This window comes from Mytilus galloprovincialis, chromosome 3 (genome assembly GCF_965363235.1).
Source record: "Mytilus galloprovincialis chromosome 3, xbMytGall1.hap1.1, whole genome shotgun sequence".
Classification (NCBI taxonomy): Eukaryota; Metazoa; Mollusca; class Bivalvia; order Mytilida; family Mytilidae; genus Mytilus; species Mytilus galloprovincialis.
This window is the reverse complement of record NC_134840.1, coordinates 2776262-2786873: the sequence shown is the minus strand read 5'-3', so window position 1 is coordinate 2786873 and position 10612 is coordinate 2776262. Positions and strand designations below refer to the sequence as shown.

Genomic DNA, 10612 nt, shown 5'->3' with positions numbered 1-10612 from the left:
TATGTTTCATTTATTCACCAATTCAATTTTCTCGTTTAAATATACCTTGCTTGTTATTACATAAAATAATTCATGGGAATTATACAGCAGACGTATCGTGTTAAATGTCACCCTGTTTTAAGAAAAGTGTCATTAATTTATACCGAGAAATCTGCCTTTCTTCGTACAAATGCTAACATTCGTCTGAAATTTCCCACAGTATAACTCGTGGATATAAGACAATATCGCTTGTTGATATAAGAAAAGTTTTTATCGGATCGCTTCTTCCATAGACTGAGATAAAACAATAATATTTGTTCAATAAGTTAGGGCAATAAGTATTGTCTATCAGGTAAAACAATTATCATTTGTTTAATTTACGGGTAACTGCTCTTTAGCTTTTTCAACAATTATTTTCATTAAATATCATGACATTCAGGTGATATGCATAAAAGAAACTTCTCCAGTTACATATATATAAATAAGTGTTTGTGAACCGGCACTTTTATTTAAATAACAATGATTTTGGCATGATCTATCATCAAGACAAATTAGTACAATGGGACTTGTACAACTAACATTTACAATTTCATTTTGGATATTAATTGTAAACGGTATGTATAAATAAAAATGCAACGTAACAAACTATCTTTAAAAAGTGTTTTATAAGTATTCAAAATATCAATTTTTTGGTAATGTAAAATTTGAGCACAATTGGTTAAAATAGTAATTTGAATACAACTGCTGCTATTACTTAACTTTTATTAGTTTTGGTGACAAGTACATGTATATATCTGCTGAAAAGTTGCGAAAATTATCAGGTATGCATTTGCATTCAGTAGTATCAGATGTATATGTGTGGAAAAACATATCAGCGCTTTCTCTTCTTTTTCTATGATTTTGTTTCTGTGGCTAGCATAATGTCAGACATTCATACTTTGTTTATTTTTGTAGTGCATAAATATCTTAGTTACCTTGTTGAATATCGAAAGAAAATTTCAAATGTCATGATAATCAAACTGGTTTATTTTACAGACGTTTATTTTCATTTTTACTATCGTAAATAAAGTCGTTATATATGCAATGTAAGTGTCAGTCACTATTGGTATCTTTAAGGGTCATGTCCTTTTGAGTACTACCAATGTTCTGAGTTCCTTGATTTGTGTTGTCCTGATGGCTACAATTGTACTGGTAGTAGAACTTGCGAAAAGAACCCGATATACCCAACCTCATCATCAGGAGCGTAAGTCAATTCTAATCATTCTGCAAATTGTATATTTTTTTTATCAGTTACCAAGATCAAACAAATATAAAAACACAACATCTGTGTTTTGTATAAAATCGGTCAATAAACACATGAGCAATAATTATCATCACCCTCACTTACATGACTTATAAACAAATAAACTCGACATAAATACATACCAGGATTAAAACTTAAATTTTATACACATACATACTAGCAGCATAATCGTCATCATCGCCACCATCAATCAATTAAAAAAAATGTGTATATAAACGGTATAATATGAATCAGATAAAATGTCTCTGTTTACTATTTATCAATTATTTATCATAAAAATAACTCCATGTTTTATAAATGTAAGAAGATGTGGTATGAGTGCCAATGAGACAACTCTCCATCCGAGTCACAATATGTAAAAGGAAAAAAAAAATAGGTGAAAGTACGGTCTTCAACATGAAGCCTTTGCTCACACCGAACAGCAAGCTATAAATGCCTCCAAAAATAACTAGTGTAAAACTATTCAAATGTCGTTAATTTTATCGTTATTGAAATTATATTTACGTCTAGGGCCATTGCTGCTGGCATTTTAGGCGGCATAATTTTGATAGCAGTCGTATGCGGTGTTATCTCAGCGGCTATAAAATGTAAGTTTTATGTGAAATGTTCAACAGTTTTAAAAGTTGTTCAAAGCAAAATAGCACATGCTATGAGACACTGTTATGCTAGAAATATGAGTGCAAACAAAGTGTTAAGCTTTTATACGCATTTCTTTGTGTAAGTGACTTTTTATGTACTTTGACCAGCAGTAAAATTTATAGACCCAACCTGATCTAATCACATAAAAGAGCAAATGATATATAGTCGCAGGCTAACAAGTAATCATAAACAAAAATGTAAATGACTGAGTGATGTTTTCATGTCAAATAAACTCATCATAGATACCAGGATTGAAAGTTTATATTAACGCCAGATGTCTACAAAGACTCATCAGTGACGCTCGAATAAAAAACTGTCAAAAAGGACAAATAAAGTACGACGTTGGAAAACATTAAAAACCAAAAATTCCTAAACTTTTTGCCAATGAGTGGTGTTAAAAGACGTGAAGTGTGCAAAAAGTAAAATCACAAAAATACTGAACTCCCTAATCACATGGCAAAATCAAATGACAACACATCAAAGACTAACGGACAATAACTGTCATATTCCTGACTGGGTACAGGCATTTTCAAATGTAGAAAATGGTGGATTGAACCTGGTTTTATAGCGCTAAATCTCTCCCTGTACGACAGTCACATAAAAAAAAAACAGAGATAATTAATTAACTAGAGAGGGGAACTTTTTAGATATTTAAAATGGAATTTTGATAGTTATTCCAGTAATGGCTTCATTTCAATTTCTGTATGAGAATGATTGTCATTTTTATTCCAGCAAAGTGGTAGTTCCATGGAGAAACCTAGTTATCAGAACGACCAAAACCAAGGATCAACTTTCAAACTAGAAACATTTGACACATATGTAAAACTGTACCGGATTGCAATGAACTTGCATTATCAATGTATATAATCGCAGATTAGATATAAAAGACTTGTTATTTCATTTTAAATTGAAGAACATTCTTTCAATAGATAAATCAAAATAAATTCAATTTACTAGTACATCCGTCCCAATGCAGATTGATTCACTCCGATCAAAAAACAAACCAGAGAAATATATGAAAAGACAGATGATTTACAAACCACGCCTTCTTCGTGGAGATATTTATTATTCAAAGATATTTTGTTTTGTTTAACTACTCGTTCTTAAATGCAATATTTATATTTTATTTCATCAAGATATAAATTTGAAATTAAAAGACTGTGAGATAACGATCAAAATGAATTCAGGCGAGTTTTAAGGGAGGCGTAGTTAAGTATTTTAGTAAAAGTTTAAACTCTTGGGAGTTCGAATAATATAAATGTAAAAAATATGCCGCATAACCCTTCAAGTTGACCTTTGCAATAAAACAGTAGTGCATGTGAACTTGTAAATCCGCGATATTCTTTAAAAGAATTAGAGTTAAAAGCGTTGTAAGATTTCGTAGATGAAATTACATTGTATACATTGACAGAAGTGCAACTTATACCAAGTTCAAGGTAAAAACACAAAAATATTGAACTTAGAGGAAAATCAATTTGGAAAGTCCATAATCACATGGCAAAATTAAATAACAAAATGCATCAAAAACGAATAGACAAGAACTATCATATTCCTGACTTGGTACAGGCATTTTCAAATGTAGAAAATGGTGGATCAAACCTGGTTTTATAGCGCTAACCCTCTCACTTTGATGACAGTCTCATCAATTTCCGTTATATTTATATTAATGCTTATAATTCTTTATACTAATCAATAAATAAATAAAAAACAGCGAAAACTTTGATTCTCCTGAAAGGTAAGCAGATCCTACTCCAAATTTTGCACCCATCGTATTGCTCGTAAACTATTCAGTAATAGTGATAATTCTAATCCGGTAGATGAAAAGATGACGTGATTGTTGTAACGTTCAATGAATATAAACTCATCATGGAAACGAGTTTTGTAGATGACGAATTTCCGTCAGACTCGCATATTCGTTATCTATAAAACCGATATTTTATAAGTTAAACAACTATTTAAGATAAACTCATCATAGATACCAGAGGATTAAATTTTGTATTTACGCCAGGCGCGTGTTTCGTCTACAAAAGACTCATCAGTGATGCTCAATCGAAAAAAGTTAAAAAGACCAAATAAAGTACAAGTCGAAAATATTTGTTTCTACATTCGAATCGAAAGAAGATAACAATTAGTCATTAGGTATTTCGTTCAATTATATTTTTTTCAATTTCTACCTTACTTGTCACCGTATTATAGGTAGGTAATGTAGTCTGGATTGAAAGTAGTCTAGTTGGAATTTGGACAGACACTCAGAAATGAGGGTATATTGGATAAGGACAGAAATAAGTCTATAAAAGAGGGATGAAAGATACCAAAGGGACAGTCAAACTCATAAATCTAAAACAAACTGACAACGCCATGGCTAAAAATGAAAAAGACAAACAAACAACAGCACACATGACACAACATAAAAAACTAAAGAATAAACAACACGAACCCCACCAAAAAACTAGGGGTGATATCAGGTGCTCCAGAAGGGTAAGCAGATCCTGCTCCACATGTGGCACCCGTCGTGTTGCTTATGTGATAACAAATCCGGTAAAAAGACTAATCCGGTAGGTCACATTCATGAAAGGGAAGGGGAATGTGGTTACGACGTAAGGAACATATCCGATAGTATATATAAGTCTAACTGCATGCCAACTACCGACTTCTAACTAATAACATTAACGGTACAAATTTTTTTGCTAACTGTTGCAAGGGTTCTTAAAGTGGATGGGGTCACTGGACTTGCATTCTTGCTACATATTAAATAGAAAATTCACACCAACTTCTATCATAAAAATTACTTTATCTGAGGTATCTCACCTACTATCTTAGTTATCACGCCTTACCGAACTCCCAAACAGTGGCTACCTTCTCTTTACTACGCAGCGTTGACATGAATGTTGCTTGCAATGCAACTTCCAAGCAAGGACTGAAGCTCATAAACTCGAAAATCAGTTGAACGCAAGACCTCGAGATAGTTCGGAGAGCCAACAACCTTGCTTCGAATGTTAGTTGCAATGATGATAATTTGGTGAAGCAACGTCACCATTGTTTCTGAGTTTGTAATTCTTAAAACTTCTCTAAGTTATCTCCTTTACTGTCATAGTTATCTTTCTTTATGTGGCAAAGTAAAAAAAAGTAAGAAACAAAATATGATTAAACACTTAATTTTCGGTATAAAAAGGATATTCTTATACATGAATTACATGCCACTCTAAAAGAAATTGCACATTTAATTTAAAAGGTCTAGAACCAATTGTTACCTGCTACTTCAAAATCAAAAATGGGAGACACTCCAACAATTTGAACCAATTCAATTCATGCCACGTCTTATACATTACAACTTAAATGACGTGTTGGGTCAGCTCCTCTTTACTCTCTATTTACGATGTTGGTTTAATGATACATGGATCAACTACTTTAAAACTACTTTCGATGGCAGAAACCTATCCAACGCTAGACAGTACGTCCTTGTTGTTTTAAGTAAATACCCGCGTAAACATGTACACCGATACACCCATTTATTTGGGGAATGTATGCAGACTGACGTCCGAGAGTTTGTATCGTAGATGTTGGATAATAGACCGCCATTTCACAGTTTACTTACGACTTTGGTCCTGATAATGCTTCTTGTCTTCGTTAACAAACTTACGACTAAGCTTGGTCGTAAGTTCAAGACTTGTGACCAATCTTACTCGTAGGTTTATTGGTGAAACCGACTTCTGGTTACAAGTTTTAATCTTGAAAGTATTTGGAATAAAACATTTGATTTTTTTTAATTTGAAAACTAATGTAACGTTTCTTATTTTGCCAAGAAGTTATTGAAAATATCTAACATGTTTTGATTGTAGCGTTTACGAAATTAATCTTTATATGGTAGACCAGTAGTATTGAAATCAATATTTATAACCTTTTGGATATTTTTTAGTAAACTATTAAGATATATCTTAATATACTGTTTAATATACTTTAGAAATAAACATTTCAAGAATTCTTTTGTTTTATTTTTCTTGGTTTGACTTAGTGTTTTAATTGTTGAATTCATGTTGTATGCCTTAAATTTTTAAGTAATGAAAAGGACGTTCATTATCAGGGCCTCCTTGAAAGAAGAAAAAATGGCACCTACTTCAATACAGATCTGAATGTTATCAATGTAACACTAGCATGAAAAAAGAGTAACGAATAATTGAAAAGTGGTTTATATTCAAGATTATAGTCTTATTATCATTTTATTTTAAAATAGAAAAAGTGAAAATTAAATTAATTAATGACATAATGGTTTTATTTGTGAAATAGTCATACACAAAATAAACATTTTTTTCAATATTATTCGTTTTCTTCATAGGGTCGAGTTTATCTTTAAGATATCTTAATATAGGACTTCAGATTATCTTCAATTAACATAGAATATGCATAGAACTTTGTATATGCAAAACAAAAACTTTGACATGTTTATATGTGATGCGTTAAAGGAGGATTTGTAGGTTCATAGGAACCTGGAAGTGTCATTCTTGCTATATTATAGCTTTCATTTTGTCTTGTGTTTGGTCTACTACTGCTCGGTTGTTGTTTCTTTGGAACTGTTCCCACTGTTGGGTTTCTTCTCTTCGGATATATGACTCTGCTAACATTTCCAGTTTTGGCTGGAATAAATGTAATCATAGATATATATATAATGTTTTTTTAATACTTTGACTTCTTTTTTGTTAGTAGTGTTAATGTTATTAAATGAAGGACTATGTTAATGTTAGGCGGAACATTTTTCTACAACTTTAACATTATTTACAAAGAGTTCTAACAAACTGAATAAAGATCAATCAAAATGTTCTTCTCACAATAAAATGTTGAGTAATTGTATGTAACAAGAGTCTACTGGTTCAAACTCATATTTTTTTATCGTCTAGCATTTTACCATCAAAACTGGTCTAAAAATTTAAGATTTGCATTTGCAGTTTATGCTCAATACGTGTGGATTATTGAAATACATTTTACCCCAAATAACTGCAAGATATTAGATAACAATACTTAGTGATAAACAGCCTACTCGTAACTTTAAATACGGTCTTTTGTTTTTGTATAGTCTTGTATTGAGTGTGAAAGAGTGGCAGACGTGAACAGAGGAAAATTGAAATTAATACATTCTACATAATTACTATTGCATTGCAAAAATTTTAAACAATAGCATACAAAACACAACATAAAAACTGAAGAATGAGCAACACAAAGCCCATCAAAATGCGGGAGTCATCTCAGTCAATTAGAGTCCTCTAATTATCACAATATTTTACTTGCAGAAAGTTTGTAAAATTTACAGTTCTGTCAGTTTTTTATTTCTGTAACTTTAAAGGTTGTTTTTCTTTGATATTTTCCAATTTGAAATTTAGGTTGTAAGGCTTTTTTTTTTAATGCGCATTATAAAACATTGACAGCTTCGGATATCAGTAAAAACAAACTTGTCAAACAGGTTGGCATAACTTAAACTAAATTAAAATAATTAAATACACACTGTGTCTATAGTCATCAACATCTTTGGTCTTAAAGCTGCTTTCATCCACGTCATTTGATCTCTATGTTGGATAGTTGTCTTATTTATAATAATCCTCTTTACTTTTATTTTTAAATTATGCACACAGCATAGAATTTAAAGGTGAGGATGTGCTGTTTTTGTACTCGCAAGTCATACGTTGAATGAATATTTGAAAGTATAAGGCGAAACTTACATTTTACAGCCGCTGAGACACAACATAGGATAATTACAAGAAATATACCTCCAACAATGCCACCAGCAATGGCCCTAGTTAAATATAGTGTTCATGTTATAAAAAAAAGGAATGAACATTAATAATCAAATACATTCATGCTTAATTATAAAGTTATAGTACCCATTAATTTTGCGTAAAAAGTGAAAAATACATTATATGTTTTCAAACAGATTTTGTGTCATTCGGTCTCTTATTTTTATAAACAATTCGTAAGTTATGTTTTATTATTATGCACTTGTTTTCAGAATAGTCGCATATTCTTAAAGATACACAAAACAGTCACATTATATATCAGTCTTCGATTTTTTACGAGTTTACACATTGTACCCTTAGGTCAAGGTCAATAAAAACAACGCTTCGGACGAATGAAATTTATAACGTGTTGGTTTTATTTTTGACAGCACTCGGTAAATACTTCTGCTGGTGGACTATAAGTTCCTGAGTGTATATTTATCTCAGTAGTCAGTACTGCGGAACTGACATGATTTATAACCAACCTTTCAAAAATTGTCCGTGTATAAATTTTGAACTATTTTTAGGCAAAGTTGACCTTCGATTGATTTTTGTATGTCTTTTTTGCCATAGTTCATAGCCCTTCAATTGGTTCGGTTTTTAAACATCCTCGGCTTTCACATATTTAGCTAATTTAAAAAAAAAATAACGTGTTGTTTTTATTTTTTACGGATGTGTAGTTAAGCCAATTATAGATTTTGTTGTATTAACAACTGCTGACTCGGTAGTATATAAATTTTCGATAGGTTACCTACTCTGATTTGATTTGTTTAAAAATAAAATTATTATTTAAATAATTTGTTATTTATAACTACAAGAAATGAAAAACTATGAAATAAACTTGTAAATCAAATAATGGAAGAGCAATTCTCTTATTTAATTCCATCTTTCTCAATTCATATATAAAATAACGAAAACAGTTTTGTCAATGTCTTTTTTGTTCGCCCAACAGAGTTTTCAATATAAATGGTGCTAATACAAAAATAACAAAAATATTTGCAGAAGTTAACGTACCCTGCTGAAGACGAAGAGCTGTAACTGCCACTATAAGTGCGAATGTAACGTCCTATAAGTATATAAATATTACTGTAGGACAACACCAATCATACCCAGTACAATGATAGTAACCACCAGGACAACTTCCTATAATTATATAATTACAACCTTAGTCCTTAACGGATCAAGAATATGTCATATCTTATGAGGGGTATCAAAAATTAAAAACAACAAATTGCTGTTGATATGAACATATAGTATAGGTCTTCTTTAAATCAATAAAGGTGCAATAATAGGTTCACATATATAGGATAAGCAACAAAGAATAAAGTTTAGGAACCCGCTTCAAAGAAAATAGCACAACCCAACAAAAGGAAAAGAAACGACCAGCGGCTTGCTAACTGGATGGAGAAACAAGCAACTGCTGATGATGGCTCATAAGCAACCAGTGATGCAACAAACTTAAATGAAATCATAATTTAATAATACAAACTGCCCTAGATATTGTAGAAGAATGTATAGCCATCAGCAGACGAAAAGTCAAGCCAACTGAGATAATCAAGGCTTCCTGTTTTTATAACTTATTCACGCAACATAATGGACACAAGAGGAATATAGTTTCCAATTCTAAATCCACTTATTAAAAACCAAAGTCACAAAAATACTGAACTCTGAGGAAATTTCAAAACGGAAAGTCCCTAATCAAAAGGCAAAATCAAACGCTCAGATACATCAAACGAATGTATGACAACTATCATTTCCTGATTTGGTACACGCATTTTCTTATGTAGAAAATGATGGATTAAACCTGGTTTTATATGTAGCTAAACCTCTTACTAGACAGTCGCGATCGCTCACCTAGAAACGTATTATATATCTATTTTAAAATAAGTCTGGTCATACCGAATATTTTTTTCTGATTTCGTCCCTGTTCTTGCAAAGAAAATATTTACATCTTTGCGTGCATTTTCTAAGATTATAGATTAACTGTTATAGGTAGAAAGACAAATGTTTAATTAGGTACAGATGTATCAAAGTTTAAAGCGCAAATGTCCATAGTGATTGAATCGTAAATGTCCTTTAGTGTTACAGGTAAAAAAGCGCAAACGTCCAGCCCTCGGCTGGTGACGCATGGTCCTTCTCGGTCAATATAATGCGTTGTCCAATCTTTCACGATCAATTTAGATGAAAAATCAACGAAATTCAATGTTTTCAAAAACAAACTGAACAGATTCAAGGATATTTTATTGTTCTAACTGACAATACCAAAGTTCAGTTTCAAATATATCATTACATATTAGAATGCGATCATTACATGTGCAAAACGTGGTTTTTATTAACGAATCACATAGACTTGTGCTTCGTCTTTTGTATTTTTGCATAGTACGGTATATTTTCTTTATCCTGTTCTTACAGTATTATTAAGAAAATTGAATCGTTTTGACAGACATATTTTTTCCGGATTTGTTCTGAGTTTTGAAAATACAGCAGACTTTTTACAGATTTTAAAGAAGATTTAAAATGAATTACATTCGCGAACCGGTTTACAATTCTTTTCCGCCGTTATGTATTCTTTCGTGATCCTTTTTTCTCAATGTATCGAATAACGGCTATGATTATGTACAACTATATATATATATTATTCTATCTAGGAAATTGATTTTGAACAAATTTATTTTATTCTAGGGAATTCAGTTTGCGCAACTTTATATCATTCTAAGAACTTTATTTTGTACAACTTTATATCGTTCTAGAGAATTTATTTTGTACAACTTTCTATACAACTTTCTATCATTCTAGAGAATTTATTTTGTACAACTTTATATCATTCTAGAGAATTTATTTTGTACCATTTTATATCATTCTAAGAAATTTATTTTGTACAACTTTCTATCATTCTAGATAATTTATTTTGTACAGCTTTATATCATTC

General features: G+C 31.2%; 1 long non-coding RNA gene across 1 annotated transcript; it reads left to right on the top strand.

The window, feature by feature from the left end:
* Positions 1-502: 502 nt before the first annotated feature.
* Positions 503-2828, top strand: LOC143066945 (uncharacterized). The gene is made up of 4 exons (XR_012975803.1): positions 503-593; positions 1096-1222; positions 1793-1869; positions 2654-2828. It is a non-coding gene; the product is annotated as an uncharacterized LOC143066945 (long non-coding RNA).
* Positions 2829-10612: the final 7784 nt, after the last annotated feature.